At 52.4% G+C, this 20089-nt stretch overlaps 1 protein-coding gene across 1 annotated transcript in view; it reads right to left on the bottom strand.

The window, feature by feature from the left end:
• Positions 1 to 2764: 2764 nt before the first annotated feature.
• Positions 2765 to 20089, bottom strand: part of ZBTB7C (zinc finger and BTB domain containing 7C) — a 291531-nt gene continuing 274206 nt past the window's right edge. The window contains exon 6 of the transcript XR_004301595.1: positions 2765 to 3862. The gene's annotated coding sequence lies outside the window, so the exon portion shown is untranslated. The remainder of the gene's footprint in view (positions 3863 to 20089) is intronic.

Here is a 20089-nt window from a genome sequence, read left to right as displayed (position 1 = left end):
TTTAACGAGAGCTTTGTGGCTAGACCAGTGCCGCCCATCGGAGCGTCTCCCCGCGCCAGTGAGGGGCTGGGGAGGAGGTAGCAATTCGGCCCCAGAGTCGGGAATGAAGCGGGAGGAAAGAGGGAGACTGCTTGTCCACCTGTTGCCTGGGTCTAGAAACTGTAGGGGAGCCTGGGGCTGGAAGCCCCTCCTGATCCAGCTTCTTTGGCAGAGGCTACCCTGCAAAAGCAATGGCTGAGTGCAGAGGAGTGTACACAGTAAGAACAGCACTCTTGGAGCCGAGCCCAGGATCTGGGGTCTGTGCTCCCCGACAGCACCGCTTACTGTGATACTACTACTAGGGTGGATGCTGTTACAATGTTGGCCAAGCATCCACTGGGCAGAGCAGGGACAGTGATCAGCGGCTCCTCTATTGGCTGCCATGGAAACAGCGAGAATACTCAGTGGACACTTGACCCTTCTCTGTGCCTGGTATTTGCGACCTGGACTGAGTCTTTTGGAATAAGGAAGCCCTGGGCAATTCTGGATAGAGAGGAAGGTGTCTGGAGGGATGTGCTGGGTTTTCTGTTCCTATGAGCAGTGATTGCACATTTAATTATTTTGATAACACAAAATTAAAGGGTCCTTTCTTGCATCCAAAGCTGGTCATACAGGTTACAGATTGACATCCATGAAACATACATTTACAAACACATGCAGAGCAATCCCAACTGAAGGCCTTAGTAGTTCTGAATTAAATGTATCATACATAATTAAAAAGGTTTTTTGATAATTTATTGAGATGAAATTCACATAGCATAAAATTAACCATTTTAGAGTGAACAATTCAGTGGCACTCAGTACATTCACAATATTGTGCAAACTCCATCTGTAGCTAGTTCCAAAACATTTCCATCACTCCAGGATAACGCCCCGTCCCCGTTCGGCAGTTTCTCCCACTCTCCACTCTTCCCAGACCCCTGGTGACCACCAATCCACTTCTGTCTTTATGGAAATATCTAGCCGGGGTATTTGGTATAAATGGAATTGAGTTTGTGTAATTTTTGTAAAGGGAACACAGAAATGAGGCAGTAGCCGAAGGGACACAGGGTCCGATCACTAAAAGTTAAGCCTGTGCTCTTTTCACTCTCTGGTTTAAAGATGAAATCTCTGCACTTCTCAGACTGGTTTTCAGGAATCTCTGTGAACTTTTTCTCTGCAAAGTGTTTGCTTAACTAAAGATTCCTAACTTTAGTTAATAAGAGCAATAATAAAACAAAAACATTTACCAGGTACTTAGTATGTTAGATTCTGTGTTAAATGTTATAGGCATTATCTCATTGGATATTCACAGAAATTTTACCAGTCGGTACATTTCATAGATGAGAAAATTGACAAAGTGACTTAATCCAAGGTGACACAGTTGGAAGTGGCAGAGTTAAGATTGGAGACAAGTGTGACTGACTCTAAAATTCTGTCTTTTCAAAGAGTGTTTATTAAAAAGGGGCTGACGAGGTACTATCTTCCAGTTATAAAATAAAGAAGACACAAGGCTGTAATTTCCAGCATAGGGAATCCTGTCAATAATATTATGAAAACGTTGTATGGTGATAGATGGTAACTAGACTTATCATGGTGAGCATTTTCTAATGTATATAAATATCAAATCACTATGTCGTACACCTGAAACTAATATAATATTGTATGTCAATTATACTTCAATTAAAAAAGAGTGTTTATTAATCCCAACACATATTACATTCTTCTTGCATTCACTGGTACTCCTCAGACTAACCACTGGGATTTTTTTAGCATCTATTTAATGCTAATTATTATTATTTTATTATTATAGTTTTTTCAAATCCATAGCAAAGTCACTATAATTGCCTGCTTATACATGTATTTATTATATTTATTATATGCTTATTTGTATCTTGAATCTTGTATCTCAAATGCCTTACCTCGCAGGAATGAAAATCTCTCCTAGTGCCTGCTATAAAGTAGGAGCTTAGTCAATAATAGTGGAAGAAAAAATGAGTACCATCCTAGGTTTGACTCTTCCGCCTGCGTTCTAGGTTCTCCAGAACAAAGTTCTGTTTCTGTTGCTGAGAGGCCCTGAGCCCAGGAAGCCACAGCTTGGGAGCAAGGCCGTGGGTATGGGCTGTGCTGGTCCCTCCAGATTGCCGCCCTCCTGGTCCCCTCACCGTCACGACACCCTCTGCTGTACCATGTCTGCCCCCCTCACCGCCACCTCCCGAAGAGGCCTCTGCATTCCCACCCCAGAGGCTTGCACCTGCCATTCTCGTCCTGCTGCCCAGATTGCCATCCTCTGTCTCAGTGTCGGCTACTCTCAATTCCACGTTGTCCTCAGGACATACCTCTTCCCCCAACTTTCCCTGCCTTTCTTATCTCGCCTACAGAGATGGGCCTCTGTTTGGGGAGAGCCCGTAGCTGTCGCTGGATGTTGAAGATGACCTGTCCTCAGGCCCGCGGCATCAGGGGAAGGCGGGGCTGGCAGGGGCCTCAGACACCACCCAGACCTCGAGTGCCCAACTCCTCTGGGCCTGGAGGTTCCTGGGAAGGGCCTCAGGGATCCCCCTTTGGGAAAGGGGCAGGAAGTGGGAGACCAGGCCAACAGGGCCCTGGGTCCCCGGCCCAACTTAACGGAGATACCCTGCTTTTGTCTATATTATGTGATTTCATTTGAAAAAAGGTATCAACTTGTCAAAAAAAAAAAAAAAGTAGTTGCTTTTATTCTACTATTTTTTTCTACCTCCTAGTTTTATAGATAAAAAAACTCCAAATTATATGACTCAACATTTTTCCTTCCTCTTTCCCTTCCTTTCTTTTTTTTCTTTCCATACAGTAGCGTTTTGGTGAATGGTCTCCAAACTAGGGGCCTGATTCTCTTGCTGTCCTTACAGCTCGCCCTGCATGGCCGCCTTGCGAAGCTCACCCTCACACAGTGTGCCTGGGGTAATGTGGGCCACGTCTGCATTGCTCGCCCAGAAGGGAGCTGCTTATCCCTCCCGTCCTCCGTCTCTTCATTGCCAGGGGCTGGGTCACAAACGGGTCACAGATGAGCTTCCTTGGCAGTCTGGTGAAGCCTGCGCACTTGACCAGGGTAGTTTTTTTAATGCATAAAATAAAACACAGGAGATTACAGAAGAAAGCAATTATATTGACATATGGATGTCAAAATACCTAACCAGACACACACACACAAACACACACACACAAGTGACAGAGTAGAATTGTGCTCCTTTGTTAACATTAAATAATAAAATCCAGCAGCAGCAGGACAGATAACAAACTGTAATTCTGAAATAGGAACGAAGGTTAAATGATAGTTTGGGATATCTGTAACATTGTAATAGGATATGAAAGTTGATGTGATTTCTTTTGGCAGCAGAGTCCCTGACCCCGCTGTTTTTACACTGGGTTATTGCCACATTCATGATAGAAGGAATTGCTAAATTTCATTTAGAAGTTTGTGAAAATACAGGTGTGACTTTTTTTTTCCCTCACGTCAGTTCACAAATGCCTTGGGGTCCCTGTGTGGAGTCAGGTGGAGAACGCCTGCGTTAGGGGATGTCAGGGAAAAAGCTGAATGGACCTTGGATCCCTGAATGTCCACGTGGAAGAGAACCGCCCACGGGTCTGGGCCACTCGTCTCTCGACTGTCACGGGAGGGAGAGAAATGTCTTGTATTTAAGCCACGGGAACGGTGGGCGTCTTTGTTACAGTGGTTTCGTCTATCCGTCACTACTGCATCCAGTGAGAAAATGACTTGTTAGGTTTTCTGTTTGATCCATTGATGTAAATTGCTCTGTGATAGTTGTTCTTCCCAACCATCTCCTCCTCTCTTGCATGTAGACAATACCTAGATGGGGGCATGCAGGGGGCAAGTGTTCAGTTAACACGTGCTGAGTGAATACAAATCTGCACGATTGGGTCCCCGGCCCTAGAAGAGTAGACGCTGGTGACCTGTGGGGCTCTGGGTGGGGACGTGCCGGGTTTAAACCCCTATTCTGTCATCTGCTGGCCGTGCCACTCTGCGGAGCTGCTTGCACTCGCTACGCCTTCATTGTGACACTGATAATTTCTCCAAGTGTCCAAAGTCCAGCGGGGTAGACCCATGATGACTCAGGTCTCACGGTGCTGCCCTTTTACACCTGGAGTCCTTCCATGCGGGGCTCCAGCACTTATGTGATTTTGAGATTGCTGTCTTTGCTAGGGATCTCTGCCTGCTGACCTGGGCGGCAAAGGTGGGATGCGGCCTCCGAGGATTCTCGAGCCTGCTCTCTTTGCTCCGTAACAATTGTAACTACCCCTCTCTGAACGCGTCCTGCGTGTCAGGCCCTTCTTAGGGCGCTGGCACTAAGAAGACACTCTTAGTGCTACTCCCATTTTTCGCAGAAATGGAGGCTCAGAGAGGGCCTGCAATTTGGCCATGGTCATTCCGTCACAAGTGTCCAAGCCAGGATTTGAACTCAGGGCTAGTGGCTTGTCGGCCAGATGCGTCAGTCCGGTCTGCGTGCGCGGGTGGCGGGACACAGTGGTTGGGCCAGGGCACCTGGGCTGCGAAAGTGAGCAGGGAGGGTGCAGCAGCTGGAAGGTGCCCCGCGTGGGCCAGTTTGGGGATCCCCAGGCTGGGGGGACCACCGAGCAGCTGGTCCAGTGCCCTCTCTCCTTCTCCTCAGGGCTGAGCGCTCTCTGCCTCTCGGCTCCCATTTCTGGCCTTGGGAGTGACATCCTCCACTCACCTACCTGCTGTCTGCCTTTCCTCCTCTAGACCCTTCCACGCCCTCTGGCCCCGGCCCCGTGCCCCGGCCTGTGCCTTGTGGCCCGTGGCCTGGGCAGGGCCGTGTGAATGGCAATGGCATTCCAACGGGGCTGAGGTCATTGAGCCCGGCAGAGCAGGCGGCAAGGGGAGGTCGGCCTGCGTCACTTGAGGGCCTTGCTGGCAGATCATAAAAGCTGGAAATGCCTGATGAGGTCATTGCACCCAGGCCCTGGGGGCTGGACCCCGCCAGCTCCCTTGGTGGCTGACACATCCTGCCACCTCCCTTTGGAGAGGCAGAGCCAGCAGGCCCAGGCTGGGAAGACTGCTCTTCTTGACCTAACCTTTTCCTTTGCTTCACTGTGGGACCCACCCTGGCCTTCTGGGAGGGGAGGACGGAACCCCAACTTCTTGCTGGGCAGCTCTGGTTCCCCAAGGATCTGCAAACAGCCCCGAGCCCTTGCTTGCAGGGCTCCACCTCCAGAGGGCCCAAGCAGCCGTCCCGCTGGGACAGGGGGGTGTGGAAGAGTAGGGAGGGAAAAAGCAAGAAATCAAGTCATTACTGTTGATGTAAGAAGCTGCCTGCCATAGTGGATTGGGAGAGACCAGAATCTAGAACTGGTGTTGCTCATCCGAAGGGCTTGCCACTCTTTCTCTGGGGACTCAGTTTCTTCATCTGTAAAATGAGTGTGTTGGCCTAGAACAGAGGGACACTGAGAGGGTTGGTACCTTTCCTCAGATGCTACGCTGGGTTCCCAGTGCGCTTGGGCCTTTAAAGGCCTGCCCCGCCTAACAACTTCTGTGTGCATGAAGGTCGCCAGGAAATGACATAGAGGCCCCTGGACTGGTGCCCAGATGCCCATGTAGCCTAAACCCTGAGGCTCTAGGGGCCCAGCCCCCGGGACAGCAAGCATACAGACCTGCTTCTCGGAAAACCTGGTGTGGACAGAGCGTCTTTGCAGTGCCTGACTAGGGCCCGGGAAAGAGGAGGAAGGGGACAAAGAGGCTCCGTCTCTTCTGGCCTCCCCTTACAGCCTCCTCATGATGCGGCAAGATGGAGGAGGGAAAATGTTCGAGGCAGCTAGGACTTGGCTGGGTCCAGTGCCCGAGGTCATCCACCCCAGAAGGTGCTTTTGCTATGCTCACTATTGCTACAACTCTGGAAAGAACGTCTGCTCTGCGGCCACAGTCAGCCCAGCCCGAGCTGGGAGAGTGGAAGCTGAGGTCATAGAGCAATTAAAGGGCTGTGCAAATCCAGTAGCTTGCTGACCAAGATTTCAAAGAACCCCAAGAAGCAGGTGACAATATCCCCAGGTTTTCAGCTTCTGCATGAAACTACCAGGTCAAGCACAGGCCCCTGGGCCAGAATGTGCAGGGCACTTCAGAGTTTATCAACGTGCTCACCAACATTTAACTCTCATGGCTAATTTCAGCCCCAGCAGAGGCCCCTGAGAGCACCATATCTGGACTGATGTCCCCCGTCACATACATCCACGATTACCCCCATTTTTAAGTGACAAAACTGAGATCTGGGGATCACTGAGCTGTGAGTTTTGGGCCTGGCTTTGTCACCCCAATGTCCTGAGACCATGCTGAGGTCTTTTTGACCCACTTCATCGGCTTGATTAAGCCATGATGCCAAAATACAGATTTTAGGTGGAAAACAAGGAGAAGCAATCTACAGCCTGGGGGCCAAATCCAGCTCACTGCTTGTTTTTGTAAATAAAGTTTTATTAGAACACACCCATGTCTATTTATTTACCGTCTGTGGCTGCTTTTATTACAAGGGCAGAGTTGAGCTGTAGCTGAGACGGTGTGGCCTGCAAAGCCTAAAATATTTACCATCTGGCCCTTTACAGAACAAGTGTGCTCTGTTATAGGATATTTAAATCAAGATGAGTTTCCCCAAGAAAGCAGGTCATCAGGGAAGTTACTTCTTAGGCAAAGGCCGGATGTCTAAGAGTCCGCAGAAATGATGCAAACTACCACAAGCTCTGGTATTTAATCAACTGCTAATGACACCCAGCACCCTGCTGAGGCAGGCCAGGAGTGAGACAGGGTAGTAATTTTGAGGAACCAACCACCAGAGGAAGAAGGTGGTATTTGAGGCTAGAAGCTGGGGAGTAGGGGTGAGGGGCAGGTTTGAGTGAGAGCAGACTCTTATGCTCCAGCATGGGAAGGAGGCCACCAGGCTGGGCGGGATGGGGCAAGGTGCTCACACAGGGTCTTGTACATGCTGGGTGCTCCATGGAAATGCGGGCTTCGGGGCGTCCTGGGAACCATAACTCAGGCAGAGGGGGCAGGGCTGAGGAAGACAGGGCCTCCATGGCCAAAGGCTGTGTGAAAAGGAACAAGTGCATATCCTGCCCAACGATTGCTGGGGCCTGGCTCAGTGTGTGCGCGTGTGTGTGTGTGTATGTGTGTGCGCGCGCGAGCGCGTCCCCTAGGCTGAAGTGAATGTCTTGCTGGGGTCCACAGGGCCACCCTGCAGGGGTATCAGTTTCTGGGGAAAAGGTGGGTGCTCCCAGGAGGTTCTCTGGATCTTTTCCCTCCTTGGGACTGACCTTGGGAGGCCGAAGGAGACCTGCTATCCCCGCCACCCCCTTCCCCGTGGATGTGGCTCATGGAGGAAAGACAACTGGCCCAGAAGGCTGACCAAGAAGGTCTGTCTCTGAAGGCAGAGGGTCTAGATTCAGAAGGATCTGCACCTGTTTCTCTTCCATCGCCCTTGAATTCCACCCCCCTCCCTAGCCTCGTCAGGCCTTAGTGGATGGCCCAGCCCGCACTCAGCCAAGCAGGAAGGTTAAGGGAGGCGTCCTATGCCCAATTGTGGGTGGCAGCACCCATGGCCCATCCTCACCAGGGTCTTTTCCTTTTGCCAACTTGTCGGCTCTGGGTTTTGTTTTATTGGGGAAGGTGGCATTTCCTCCTCCTGAGATGGTGCCAGACAAGGGCAGCCTCTGGGGGCAGGGCATGGCAAGGACCAAGGGACACAAAGTGTGACAACGTCCCTTGGTCCTTGCCATGCCATGCGTGGTTTAGTCTTGGACAGGAGAGGTCCCCCTTGCTCTGGAGATGGTGACGGTGTGGAGGGGTCTCCAGGGTGTGTGCACATAAGCCTTGGGTGGGGGACCCTCTCCCCCGTGCTTCTCTGCATCGCTAACTTCAGTGCACATCAGAGGCCTCGGAGGGAGGGGGTGCGTCTGGGGCCATCACTCTCTCAGCTGAACTCTAGCACGGCTCTGCAGACGCTCCCTAAGTGAACGGAAGCTTCGGTTCCAGGGCAGTGCGCTCTTCCCTCTCTCGGCATCCAACTGTCCGGAATCGGCTACCAGCTGCTCGGCGCTCACACTGGAGCTTCTGGGGCGCGGGGCGATCTTGCCCAGTGGGTGGGGTGTCACAGCCCCTCTTCCCCTCCCTGCTTGCCCCCGCTGCGAGTAATCTCCAGCAGCCGAGACTAGAACCACAGTTCCTTTCAAGTGGGGCGTGAATGCTCCCGGGGTCCAGACCCCTCGCGGGGCCGCGGCGCTTCCCCCCACAAGCCCCCGCCCGTGGGCCCCGCCCCCGCCCAGCGCTTTGTTCCCCGCGCGGCGCAGCTGCGCGCGGCGGCCACACGGGGGCGCGGCGGGGCTTGCCTGCGGTCCCCATCCCTTCCCTTCTCCCCCCTGCTTCCCCTCCCTGCTTCTCCTCCCTGCTTCTCCGCCGCAGGCGCAGCCTCCGCCCACCCGGACTCAGCGCTGAGCGCACCGGCGCTGCTCGGAGGTTCGGAGGACGCGGGCTGAGCGGGCGCCTTCGCGGTCGTTTCCCATTCCGAGCCTCCCGGGGTACCCCGCGGGGGAGCCCAGCCCGCTCCATTCCGCTCCCCAACCCCTGCCTCCCCCATCGCCCACCCGTCGTGTAGGCCCCCGACCCCCTGGAGGGCCGTCCTCATCTCTGTGACCCGTGGGGGGTGCTTTCTTCTCCTGGGGAGATTTCTCCCAATCTCAACTCTAGCTTGAGAAGAAATACCTACTTTGCTCAGATTAGCTGTCTGTAAATACTTAGATCCCAGTAGACACTCAATAAATGTCTGTTGAATGGCTAAGTGAAATATGCGGGGCCCTGGTGCATTCATTATCATACTAATTTTTTAGAGCAGTTTTGGGTTCACGGCAAAATTGAGCAGAAATGCAGAGTTCCCGAATAGGCCAATGCCTCCTCCCCCAGCACAGCGCCCCCCACTGTTGTCACCTGAAGCAGAGTGGCTTATCTGTTATAATGGATGAACCTTCGTGACTCATGATCACACAAAGTCCATAGTTTACATTAGACGCCACTCTTGCCCTTGTACAGTCTATGGGATTTGACAGGCATATGAGGACATGTATCCACCACTGTGGTATCCTGGTAGTTTCACTGACCTAAACATCCTCCGTGCTCCCTAGTCATCTGCCCTCCCCCAGCCCTTGGGAACCACTCCTCTTTTTACTATCTCCATAGTTTTGCCATATCACACTTAATTTTCACAACCATCCAAGAGATAGGAACTCACCCGGTTTTATCTTTGAAGAAACTGAGGCTCAGGGCTGTTGCCAGGGCCAATGAGCGTCCTGCCACCGAGGCTCTGCGTCTGTGGTCTGGGATACCCTCCTGAGCAATGAAGCCAGGAGTGACTTGACAGCAGGGCCTGAGGGAACCCGTCACCACAGCGCGGCCTCAACCTGGCCAGCAAACAGGCACCCTTTCCCGGGGGACCCCACTGTCCTGTGCGGATGTTACTGCAGCAGGGAGTGTAACAGGTGCGGACGGCACAGCTTTGCTCTGGGAAGGAGGCCGGTAGGACCACCGCTAACGTGAGCAGCCTGGCGGAATAGTACAAATGGAGGCTCTGGCCAGTGGGCTGCCCCTTCTTTTCCCCACCCTGCGCTCCTACCTCCCCATGAGGGACTGATTCCAGAGCATGTGTGGATACCCAGCCTGTAGTCCAAGTTCCATCCCCAGCCTAGAATTGATGCCTCCAGCCTACTCCTCAAACCCAGGCATACACACATGAGGGGGACCAGACGCCCACAGGAAAAGGAAACAGCAGAGGCCCTAGAAGTGGGTTCTGGGCTCTTTATGCAGGGTCCCGGGTACCCAGGATATGCTCCAAGTGAGCACATCCCCTCGACCATCTGGTACGCTTACTAGATTTAGCAAATGAACATGTAAGATACCTGGTTAAATTTGAATTTCAGATAAACAATAATTTTTTTTTACTAAAAGTGTATCTCAAGTGCATACTTAAACTGAAAGATTATTGCCATTTATCTGAAATTCAAATTTGATTGGGTATCCTGTATTTTATTCACTGACCCTACCTAATGGACTTCTGATCTATTGGGAGAGACACACCAGGAAACAGGCCCTGGTTTGGCCCTCTGAAAACGAGGCTTGGGGCAGGAGACTCAGTCACCAAAGCGAAGGCTATACTGACTGGCTATAGGGTCCTAAGTTCTGGGGGTGCTGGGGCCAAAGTCCTTGCCAAGGGCTAGCTCCTGGCCAGCGGAAGGCCAGTGTGGTTTGACAATAAATCTTAACACGAAAGCCTCTGAATGCACATATGTTGGAGGGAGGGTGGGGAAGGGGCAGATGGTGATGAGAGTGGGGAGGGGGACAGAAAAGTGAGCTTGCCGCCATGACCACCATCACTATCCCTCCTAGAAGGCTGGGGAGGGTTGGGGGTATGGGGAGGGAAGTTCCAAGGAGAGTTAGGGAGGAGAGGAAGGGGACACTGACACATCCCTGGACCTGCCGGCGTGAAACAGCACTGTAGTTGTGTGTCTCGCTTCCCTGGCCACACCTTTCTACCCTAGTTAGCATCCTGGGCAGGTGGCGAGGGAAGCAGGGCGGACAGCCTACTGAGCAGGGCAGAGGGTGGGCTCCCTGCTGGCTTGCTGTTGGCATTTGATGATCTGGGCCTGGGTCCATCAGCAGTGTGGTCTCTTAGGGCAGTGAGAAGAGCTGTCCTCGGGAGAAAACCTGGCTTTAGAGAGGAGACATTGGATATGGTGGAGAGGCCAAGGTAAAGATTCTAGAATGAGTTCCGAAAATCTTTTGTGACCGACTGAGCGGGCTGTATGAGAAGCTGAGTTGTGGTCCACCTAGGGGAGAGGCACTGCCCTCAAGGCAGTGTCCTGGACGAGCTCGCACAGGCGGGGAGTACTCCCAGTCCGCTCCCCTGCAGGCCGCGACCGTGCCCTCAATTTCTCTACGCCTCAACCTCCTTGCCTGATGAGTGGCGAGAACTGTGGGTTTATCAATCAAATGAAATCACACAGAACAGCAACTTGCCAATGGAAAAGTGCTGTGTGAGTACAAGATGGCATTCTTTATTAACGCCGTGTCTATTAAGCCTTTCTTTGGGGCCAGGCCCTCTGTCAATCCGAGAAGAATTGCACACGCTCTCAAGGAGCTCAGTTCTGGTGGGAAGACATGTGACTGGGTAACATGCGTGTGGACAGGGAGGGTATCCCAAGGGTGCAACATGGAGTCTGGTCGTGGAGATTTAATTTATCTTCAGACAACCCTGGGAGGTAGCTACACATACCTACTCACCCTCCCTCAAGTGTTCACCCCAAAGGCACTTTTCATCACTTTCTACTCCTACCTCAACTCCCCCTCTTTCCCACCCCTCCACAGAAGGGAGGTGGGGGGTAGAGAGAGAAGACAGTCATCTCAGAGAGAACCCACTGTCTGGTGTCTGGACATGCCTGGCCAGGTCCTATTCCGTAGGTAGACATTAACTGGTACATCTAAGGATAGGTAACTATCCAGCATAGAGAATAAAGCAAAAAATAGAGTGTGAACAGAAAGCAAGCCCAAGAACTTGTTCTGTGTCGCAATTAAGGCAAAGCCCATGAAAAATAAAGCTTTTTGCAGAGATAATTACATATGCAACCTTAAGCACTTTGATGGCAATACGGGCGTGTGTGTATGTGTGCACGAGAACAGAATGTTCAGCAAGCTCATCCCTGCAGGAAAGAAGCAAGAGGAAGCTATCCCGTGTGTTGGCTTGTTTGCTTGCTATTGAATGGCATCCCCAGTGGGTTTCTTCGGATCTGGAGTGGTGTCGTTCCTGACAATATTTGCATCACACAGCATTGGCTTATACATCCTGAGCGTTGGGCAACTTCAATCCTGGAAAGAGAGGAGGATGGCCTTTGGTTGGGAAATTAGGCCGCTTTCAAGTGCTCCTTGACACAGAAGCATGGGATCTTGCAGTGTGACAGCAGAAAGACATGCTGGGGCTCATGCCACCCACCCCCTCACTTTCCAGATGATTTAAAATAGAGATTTAGAGAGTTGAAGTAACTTTCTCAAGGTCGTACAGAGAATCGGTGGCACCGAAAGGCTTGGAAAGCAGCCTCCTATGTTCTGGTAAGCCTATCAGGCCATCCTTAGTGGTGATAAAGAGGGATTGAGAATGGGAAATGATTCAGGAAACTCTCAAAAATCCTGAAATCATAGATAAGTGTCTTTGAAACAGAAAAATCTAAACTAATGGTTGGACCCTGCTGTTAGCATCAGAAGCCATGATGGTGCTTCTTCTTCGTATGAACTGATGAGAGAAATGACAGGGGACCGTTGTCCTCAGGCCAAGTCCACTGACTGCAGTTGACCTCTGTCCCCTTTCCATGCTCCTGCATTCAGACAACTCTCCCACTTGGGAGACCCCTCCAATGAGTGAGTATTAGGATGAGCAGAAGCTCAGAGGGCCAGGAACCCCCTTTCCCGTCTCTTGGCAGCCAGAGTGGGAGACCCGTGTGGTAGCCTTGGCTCTTTTGGACGCTCCTGCCTGGGACTTCACACCTGGAGACAGTGGTGCCCAGGGGAGGCGACATTCTTGGCGTGGCAGCCTCCCGGGGTGCAGGTGGGGATGCTGATGTCCTGCCTCTTTTGGTTTCTCCCTGTTTTCTGGGGCTGGCTCTCCAATTTCCCATCAGTCCTCTGAGCGACCATATCCTTTCAACAAATCTGTTTTCTGCTTCACTGTTGGTCTTCGGAGGCTTGTAGGCGAGCACCTTGCTGGCTGTGCTTGAAGGCGAATGAATAGCCTACACGAGTCCCGGCCTCAGTGCTTCTGTTGGCCTGCTGTTCTGTTCACGCATATCTCACCGTGACAATTAGAGAGGCACTTGTCTCTGATGTCCAAATAAAATAAAGTTGGAAGCTATCCTTACCCCAAGGAGAGAAATGTTAAAGATCAGCACGTCTCAGCATCCAGCTGGTCACCCAGTGGAACCTGCAGAAACTTATGTGTGAGGCCCAAGCCCCTGTCATCTGTCCCCATTCATGGAGCAGACCACACTGGGACTCAGGACTCCTCAACCATCGCAGAGACCCACCTGCAGGCTGGGGAGGATTTAGTGCAGCCGCCTATGAAGTGAGGGAGGGGCTTAAGCCATTGCCCCTCCTACCGGAGGAGCCAGACCAGGAGCCAGTGGGTGTGTGAGGATGTGGGGCCCAGGATGGCCTGTGACTAGGAGGGACTGAGTGCTTGTGTCTTCCTCAAATTCATATGTTGAAACCCCACCCCCATGGGATGCTATTAGGAGGTGCAGCCTTTGGGAGGTAAGTAGGATGAGATGGGGTCATGAGGATGGGGCCTCATGATGGGATTAGTGCTGTTGGAAGAGTCACAATGAAGTTTGCTTCCTCCTCCAGCTCTCTGTCCTGTGAAGACACAGCAAGGAGATGGTCGTCTACAGCACGGAAGCACCCTACTGTGCGGGCACCCTGACCTTAGGCCTCCAACCCCTAGAACCGTGAGGCACAAATTCCTGTGGTTGATAAGCCACCCAGTCTGTGACACTTTGTTACAGAGTTCCCTGTTCCTGTCCCCCTAGAGAAGCCTGAGCAGAGGGTAGCATAGGAGGGGTGCAAAGATGGGAGACGGATGGATGTTTTGCTGTTGGTTTGGGCTGGCCTGTTTATATAATGGAAAATGAGATTACATAACGGAAAATGAGACTTTTCTATATCTGAATATGACCAGAAAATGTACAGGATCTTCTCAAAATGTGGAGTCGGGGAAGGGAGACCCAGCAGAGTGGGGTGAAGGGCTGGGGTGGGGGAAGCCCCTTCTTGCTGGCACGCTACTGCGTCTGGCTCCCTCCATAAAATGCAGGTGACTTCACAGGAAGTCCCAGTGCAGACAGACTCCCCCACCCATGCCCTTCCTTCATAGACCTTCTGGGACCACGATGGCTTTCCCTTGGTCTTTCCCTAACACTCACAGGGCCTGAGTGAGGAGACAAGTAGAGGTCCCCATGTCATATGTCTAAATATATAAATCAAGGTAACAAATTATTAAATAAACTATGTTCTAGTCTCCTATCTTGAAAAGCACACCTTCAGAAAGACCTAGAAAGCTGGGTTCACTAGATCCTCTGGTTCCTTGAGGTTCTGGTGGGGTAGAGCTGGTCTACCAGGCCACAGCCAAGCCCTCTCCTCCACCCCCACTCCCCCTGCTGCTCCATCCCCAATGCTGAGAGGTCTCGCTTGTGAACACCCCAATCTACAGGTCTAAATTCCGTCCATCCTCCCCAACAAATACCACCCCTGGCCATCCCTCAGCTTAGGGGTGCGGGTGGGGGACTCCTGCAGCAACCTGCCCTCAGGAAGTCCTGGGGGAGGTCTGCTCCGGCCCTGGAAGCAGGCTTGAAGCTGTTTGGGTGGTGAGTTGAGGGGTCCCAGGCACTCTGAGCATGCGCTGTCCAGAAAGGGCACGGGCTCCTTAGATTCCAGGTTCATGGGGAGCCCGGGGCCAGGGCCTGGTTGCCCCGCCAAAGGGTTGTACTGACAACCCTTCTCATCTTTTCAAGCCCAATTTTTAGGTTCCAATCCTGAAATCACGACTACTTTTCTGGCACATGGGACAGGCACTCCACCTCTGCTGGCCTCCCTACCCGGCAGGGGTGTCGCGGTCGCTGTCAGCCCCACAGTGGGCTCTGTGGTGCCTGGGGGGGGGAGAGGGGAGGGAGGTTGGGCTGTCATTGGGCAGCATCTGGAAAGGAAGCCCAGCCACATGTCATCAAAGTTCTGCAGCTGAATGGGTCTCCCTGGCTGCCTTCAAACAGCTTCACATGCCAGGCAAGCCCTGAGAAATTACCAGCTCCACACTCTGATTTGAAAAGAGGACGTCCTTGTCATTTGCTTTTTCCAGCTTTCCCGCGGGAACTGGGAATGGATGATCCCCCATCATCAGATTATCCAAAACAACAACTCAGATAATCATGGGGGTAAGTCACGTGTGCTGACGCCCTCCTCCGTCCCTCGCTTTCTTTCCCCCTCTCCCCTTCCCTCCTTCCTTTTCCATTGGAGGAAGAAAAGCAAAAAAAAGGAAAACGGTAAATAACATAAGGAAGCATAATTATTTTAAATGTTACTGAGGGAGCAGAGAGGAAAGAAGACAGGAAACTGATGCTGACTGAGCACCTACTCAGTGGCCGGAGGGGCTGGTGTTGCACGAGCCTCCTCCAGCCCCGTGAGAGCCCTCTGAGTACATGTCACCGCGTCTCCTTTCTGCTGCACTGAGCAAGGGTGCTCAGTGACTCGGGGACTCCAGTGCGGACAGAAGCCCCGGGTCAGTGTGCCAGCCCAGGGCAGAGGCCGGGCTGAATGCAGACTGGAGGGAGACTTCGGAATCCTTTGCAGCCACTGGCAGCTCCGTCTGGAGGAGGGAGGCGGGTAGTTGAGCCCCTGTTTGCCTGGCACATTTTGCTCCGTTCTTTCTCGCTAGGCCACCCCCCTCCTCCCCCAACTGCTATCCCTCCCCCACCCCATCCCACAAAGGCCCACCTACGTGGGTAATCCCAGCCATTAGGAAATGGAAATGCATTTCTGCATTTCAGAATGCCATTCCTATAGGAATGATGTTGAAATGGCAAAATAAAAAGCCATTTTCATTAAAACACACACTCGGGCTCTGCCCCCGTGCCTATTAAATTAGAAAAGCCCATTTTGAGGAGGGAGGCTGAGCACGAGGCTGAATGTCAGCACTGGCAGGGGAATGTGGGTTCAAGTTCTGGGTCCCGGTAGGGAGGAAGAGCGGGGACAAGGAGGAGCCAGGCTGGCGAAGCTTGCTATCTGGGATGGCAGACTTGTGTGTCCCACAGGCGTGGGGCGGGGGAAGCTCTGAATGTGGATTTACCAGAGCTGCTGGGCCCTGAGGCGGCAGGAGGAGACCAGCCAGCACGAGCTCTGTCTAAACTTCTGTTCCGGGTGGTCCTCAGCTCATTCTGGGCCTCAGCTTCTGAGGGGAAAGCGTGGGGCAGTGGCCAGGAGTCAGCACGTCCTGGCTCTAGCCCTGGCTCGGCCACAGCTCGCGGGCCTGCCGCCTCGTCCTCACCGTTTGGCCACTTTGGGCTCATCTGCAGAATACTGCTTGGATAAATGATCTCTTTTGAGGCCACCCCACATTATTGGGACTCTTTTTCTGTTTGAGAATTCGCATCACGAATCCCTCCTTGTCAAGGTGGAAGCCAGAGGCTGACTTTCGGTGGCGGCCTGCAATGAGGCTGAGGCGCGGGCCGTGAGCTCTAGCTGTCGGATGCACCAGCACCAGATGTCAGAGCAAGGTGAGGAAGCCCAGATGTGTGGGGTCCGTTTTTTCTGGGAGGATGGTGGTGGAGAGCGGGCCACAGGGGGGAGCTCCAGTGTCTTGGGCCTGGCATCAGTAGGGGGAGCCGTGGGGTCTCTGCCTAGCAGAGACCTCTGTGGGAGCAACGTGGCACAGGGTGGCTTGGAGTTGTTTCTGGCTTCCTGGCCTCCAGGCCATGGACTTGGTGCAAATTTGACAGGGGCACCCCTTCAGTACACTTTACTGCCATCTGCTGGAAAATGACTATGATATACAAATCTAGTGTCTCTTACAACAAATATACAGATCTGTCTAGGGTGTGAACAGTGCCTCTTCAAAAGTGGCGGTGTTGTGCAGTACGCAACCTGCACAACTGATCTTGGGGACTAGGCAAGCCTGACTCTTGGGCCCTGGTGGAGATTCTGCAAAAGACTTATTTCCTTTAATAAATGCCTTTTCTACTTAATCTGCCTGGATATGGGTTCTGGTGTTTGACTAATTATCTCAACTGATACAGACAGGGATAAGGATATGCGCCTCCTAGGGTTAAAACCCAGTTGACCAATTGATATAAGAGTCTTCTGAGAAAACATAAAGCACTTCATGTTACTCAGAGGGTTTGCACTTAATGTATTAATTTTTAGAGGAACACGGGAAAGGGTCTGATTCACTCTATCTTCCTTCCTTCTTCCAGAAACCTCTTTGTTTATTATTTTTCATTTATTGTCAGGGTCAAAGTTCATGGTTAAACAGAGGAATCACAAGGATAAAGATGAGAGAGTGCATTATAAATATTCCGGCAGGGAGGCTTGTAGGGAAAGCGGCCTTGCTGGGTCTTGTCCACGTGCTGCCGTGTCTCCTATTGTTACAAGGAGGGATGACATCAGCCTGTGTATCATTTGTCTGATGAGTCTGTGTGTGTATGTGTGTGCGTGCATGTGCGTGTGTGCACGTGTATGCGCGCGTGGGTGCATGTCTGGCTGCAGATCAAGTGATCAGTTTCCAGGCTTTCCAGGATTGTCCAGATTTGAGATGTTTTGTCCTTATTTGTCAGTCCATTTCGGGGCCAGAGTTTTTGGTTTAGACCACGTAGGCTCTGTTCCTCAAGGTCACACAGCCCCTGCCCAGGATGTGGTAAGGAGGGAAAAATGAGCAAAGCCTCCCCAGGGAATCTTCTCCCCATCAATTGCTGGAAATGCATGTTTGACTCAGTTCTCAGTGCTTCAAAGCTGAAAGGAGGGAAAGAGGCTATCTGCTGGCTTCCAGCATCCCCCTCTACTCCTGCACCCCTCAGCAGGGTAGGGGAGAGGTGGGGGGGTGGGAGGTCCAGACAGACTGGTAACTGCCCCCTGGCGTGATTTCCAGGCTGTCCATTCCAATCAGCCACCCGTGTTGGCTGCCTGAAGCCTGGTGTGGCTTTGCTCTGGGGCCCTAACCCTAACCCTTTCCACCCTGAACGAGGAGCAGGGGTCTGCAGAGGCCGGGAGAGGGAGCCTGTGAGTCATGTTCACCCTTGGCGGCTCCCATCAGGGTGTAAACAGAGGGGAGGCAAGAGAAGACAGAGTGGCCACATCCTAAAGGGCAACTGGGGTAGGAAGGGGCACCAGGAGAAGGGGGGAGGGCGACACAGGGGTTGGGGTGTTGGGGAGGAGGCCACTGGATGTGAACATCTTCGATTCCAGAATTTGTCCCAGGTCCCTGGAGGGGTCCCTGACCCTCTGCATGCAGGTGGCATTTTCCCTCCTATAGGACCTCCTGACTTTTCTGATGAGGGAGCCTGTGGCCATGAGGCCCTGTTCTTTCTCTTTCCCTTATGAAGCCCTAACTTCATGTGGCTTTCAGAAGGGAAAGTGCACACGGGGGAACACACAGCTGTGCCTGTTTCTGGAAATGCCCCCCTGTCCACTCTGCAGTAAGCTCGGGAGGCCCTCAGAAAGGAAGAGGTGACAAGAGATTCCTCCTTCCCAGGACAAGAGGAATGGGGTCTGGGAAGAGGTCTGCCAGGACGTGGCCTGGGCCTCTGCAGCCCCGCAAGTGGAGACCTTTGTTCTGTAAGGGCAGGTCCTGGGGGCAGAGAAAGGCCTAAGGTGAGAGACAGTCTTAATTCGTGTTGGTTCGATACTCTTCTGTCACATAATCAGGGTCTCAAAATAAGTCAGGGCCTCCTTGACACAGAGTCCCATTTCTCTGGCCCAAAGTTGCTGTAGGTCACAGGACAAGGGCTGGGGGTGGGGGGAGGGCAGGCGGCCCTGGGCCACCAAGCTGGGTTTTGTGAACTTGTCCCAGCTCATCTTTTTCACTTGTCACCCCCTCTCCCTGGCATAGTCCTCCTTCCACAGTCACACGAGGATATATATTCACCCTTCCACAAATCAGATGGAGAGGACCCAAGGGACAGACCTCCTTCTGTACAGGACTCTCGTCTCTGGCATTCCTGAAAGGCTGTGTTGAACCCTTCCACTAACCGGGAGCTCAATGCCTCACAAGGGACCTCGCTCCTCTTTGGGACAACTGTAGATGTTAGAAGCTACCTTCCTTTGCTCGGACATCCAGCTACCTCCTGGAATCTCTCTCCTATTGGTTTGAGTTGGCCAGACTTTTGGTAAAATCCTCCCTCTACCTGACGGAGCTTTAGAAGTTCCAAGGTCCGTTCTCATGTATCCCTTAAGACTTCCTCTCCAGATTAAGATGCACTTGGCTCTCTGTCCTCAATGGCCTCGTTCTCCCACATTTCCCTCCCCCCTGCCCCCCCCATGCTGGAGGTTCCTTTGCTGTCAGCACCCCAACTCCCTTAGCACCTTGGGGCCGGAGGGAGCGGGCCACGCCTGGCAGGGCTCCACAGAATATCCACCTGGCCAGGACTAGCAGAGATTTTACTCACATGGGTTTAGGAGCCCGCAGGGGTCAAGGCGTATTGGACCCATTCCCTAACTCTCCTCCGTGTTTACCTACAGCCTTCAGTGGACATAGACTCCCAGACTGAGGACCCAGTGAGCCTAGGATACCTGAGCTGAGTGAAATCTTGATGAGTACCTGGCCTCATATTTCTTGCACTGGGCTGTGCTGACCCCCAAAGCCCTCAGCCATGAGCTTGGGCCTCTCAAAGCTACAGGGTAGCTGGGGAACGTTCTGACTTTACTAGAAGATTCTGGGGGTGGTGGAGGGAAGACAAATAATGTAACTGGTAAGTAGTTCAAGATGATATTTTTATATTAAGACAAATGCATATATATTATGTGATAGAATGTAGATGCACGAATTTCGAAGCCACAACCCGCAACTGCAGAATTTTACACTATGAGAAGGGTGCTTCAGGCAATTTTTTTAGAGTTCAGTCCCCATTCCCCAAGTGACTGACCCCCACTGCTGAAAGGCATTTGGGTGGAAAACTTGGAGACGCTCTGGTGTACTTACTCCCCTTTGTTATTAGAGGTGAGCAACGTGAGGACCAGAGTAGGGAAGGGATTAGCCTGAGGACACACTGTGCGGAGGAGTCTGGAAACCCACATTTGTTCTTTCCTCTGTACGGAGAAATGCTGCATTTGGTTTATAAGGATGCTGACCATGGGACACCTGGGTGGCTCAGTCGGCTAAGCGTCTGCCTTCGGCTCAGGTCATGATCCCAGGGTCCTGGGATCGAGCCCCGCATCGGGCTCCCTGCTCAGCGGGAAGCCTGCTTCTCCTCTGCCTGCCGCTCCCCCTGCTTGTGCTCTCTCTCTCTCTGA

This window comes from Phoca vitulina, unplaced genomic scaffold, assembly GCF_004348235.1.
Source record: "Phoca vitulina isolate PV1807 unplaced genomic scaffold, GSC_HSeal_1.0 scaffold27, whole genome shotgun sequence".
NCBI classification, from domain to species: Eukaryota; Metazoa; Chordata; class Mammalia; order Carnivora; family Phocidae; genus Phoca; species Phoca vitulina.
Note: the sequence above shows the minus strand (reverse complement) of the source record. Positions and strands in the feature narration are given on the sequence as shown.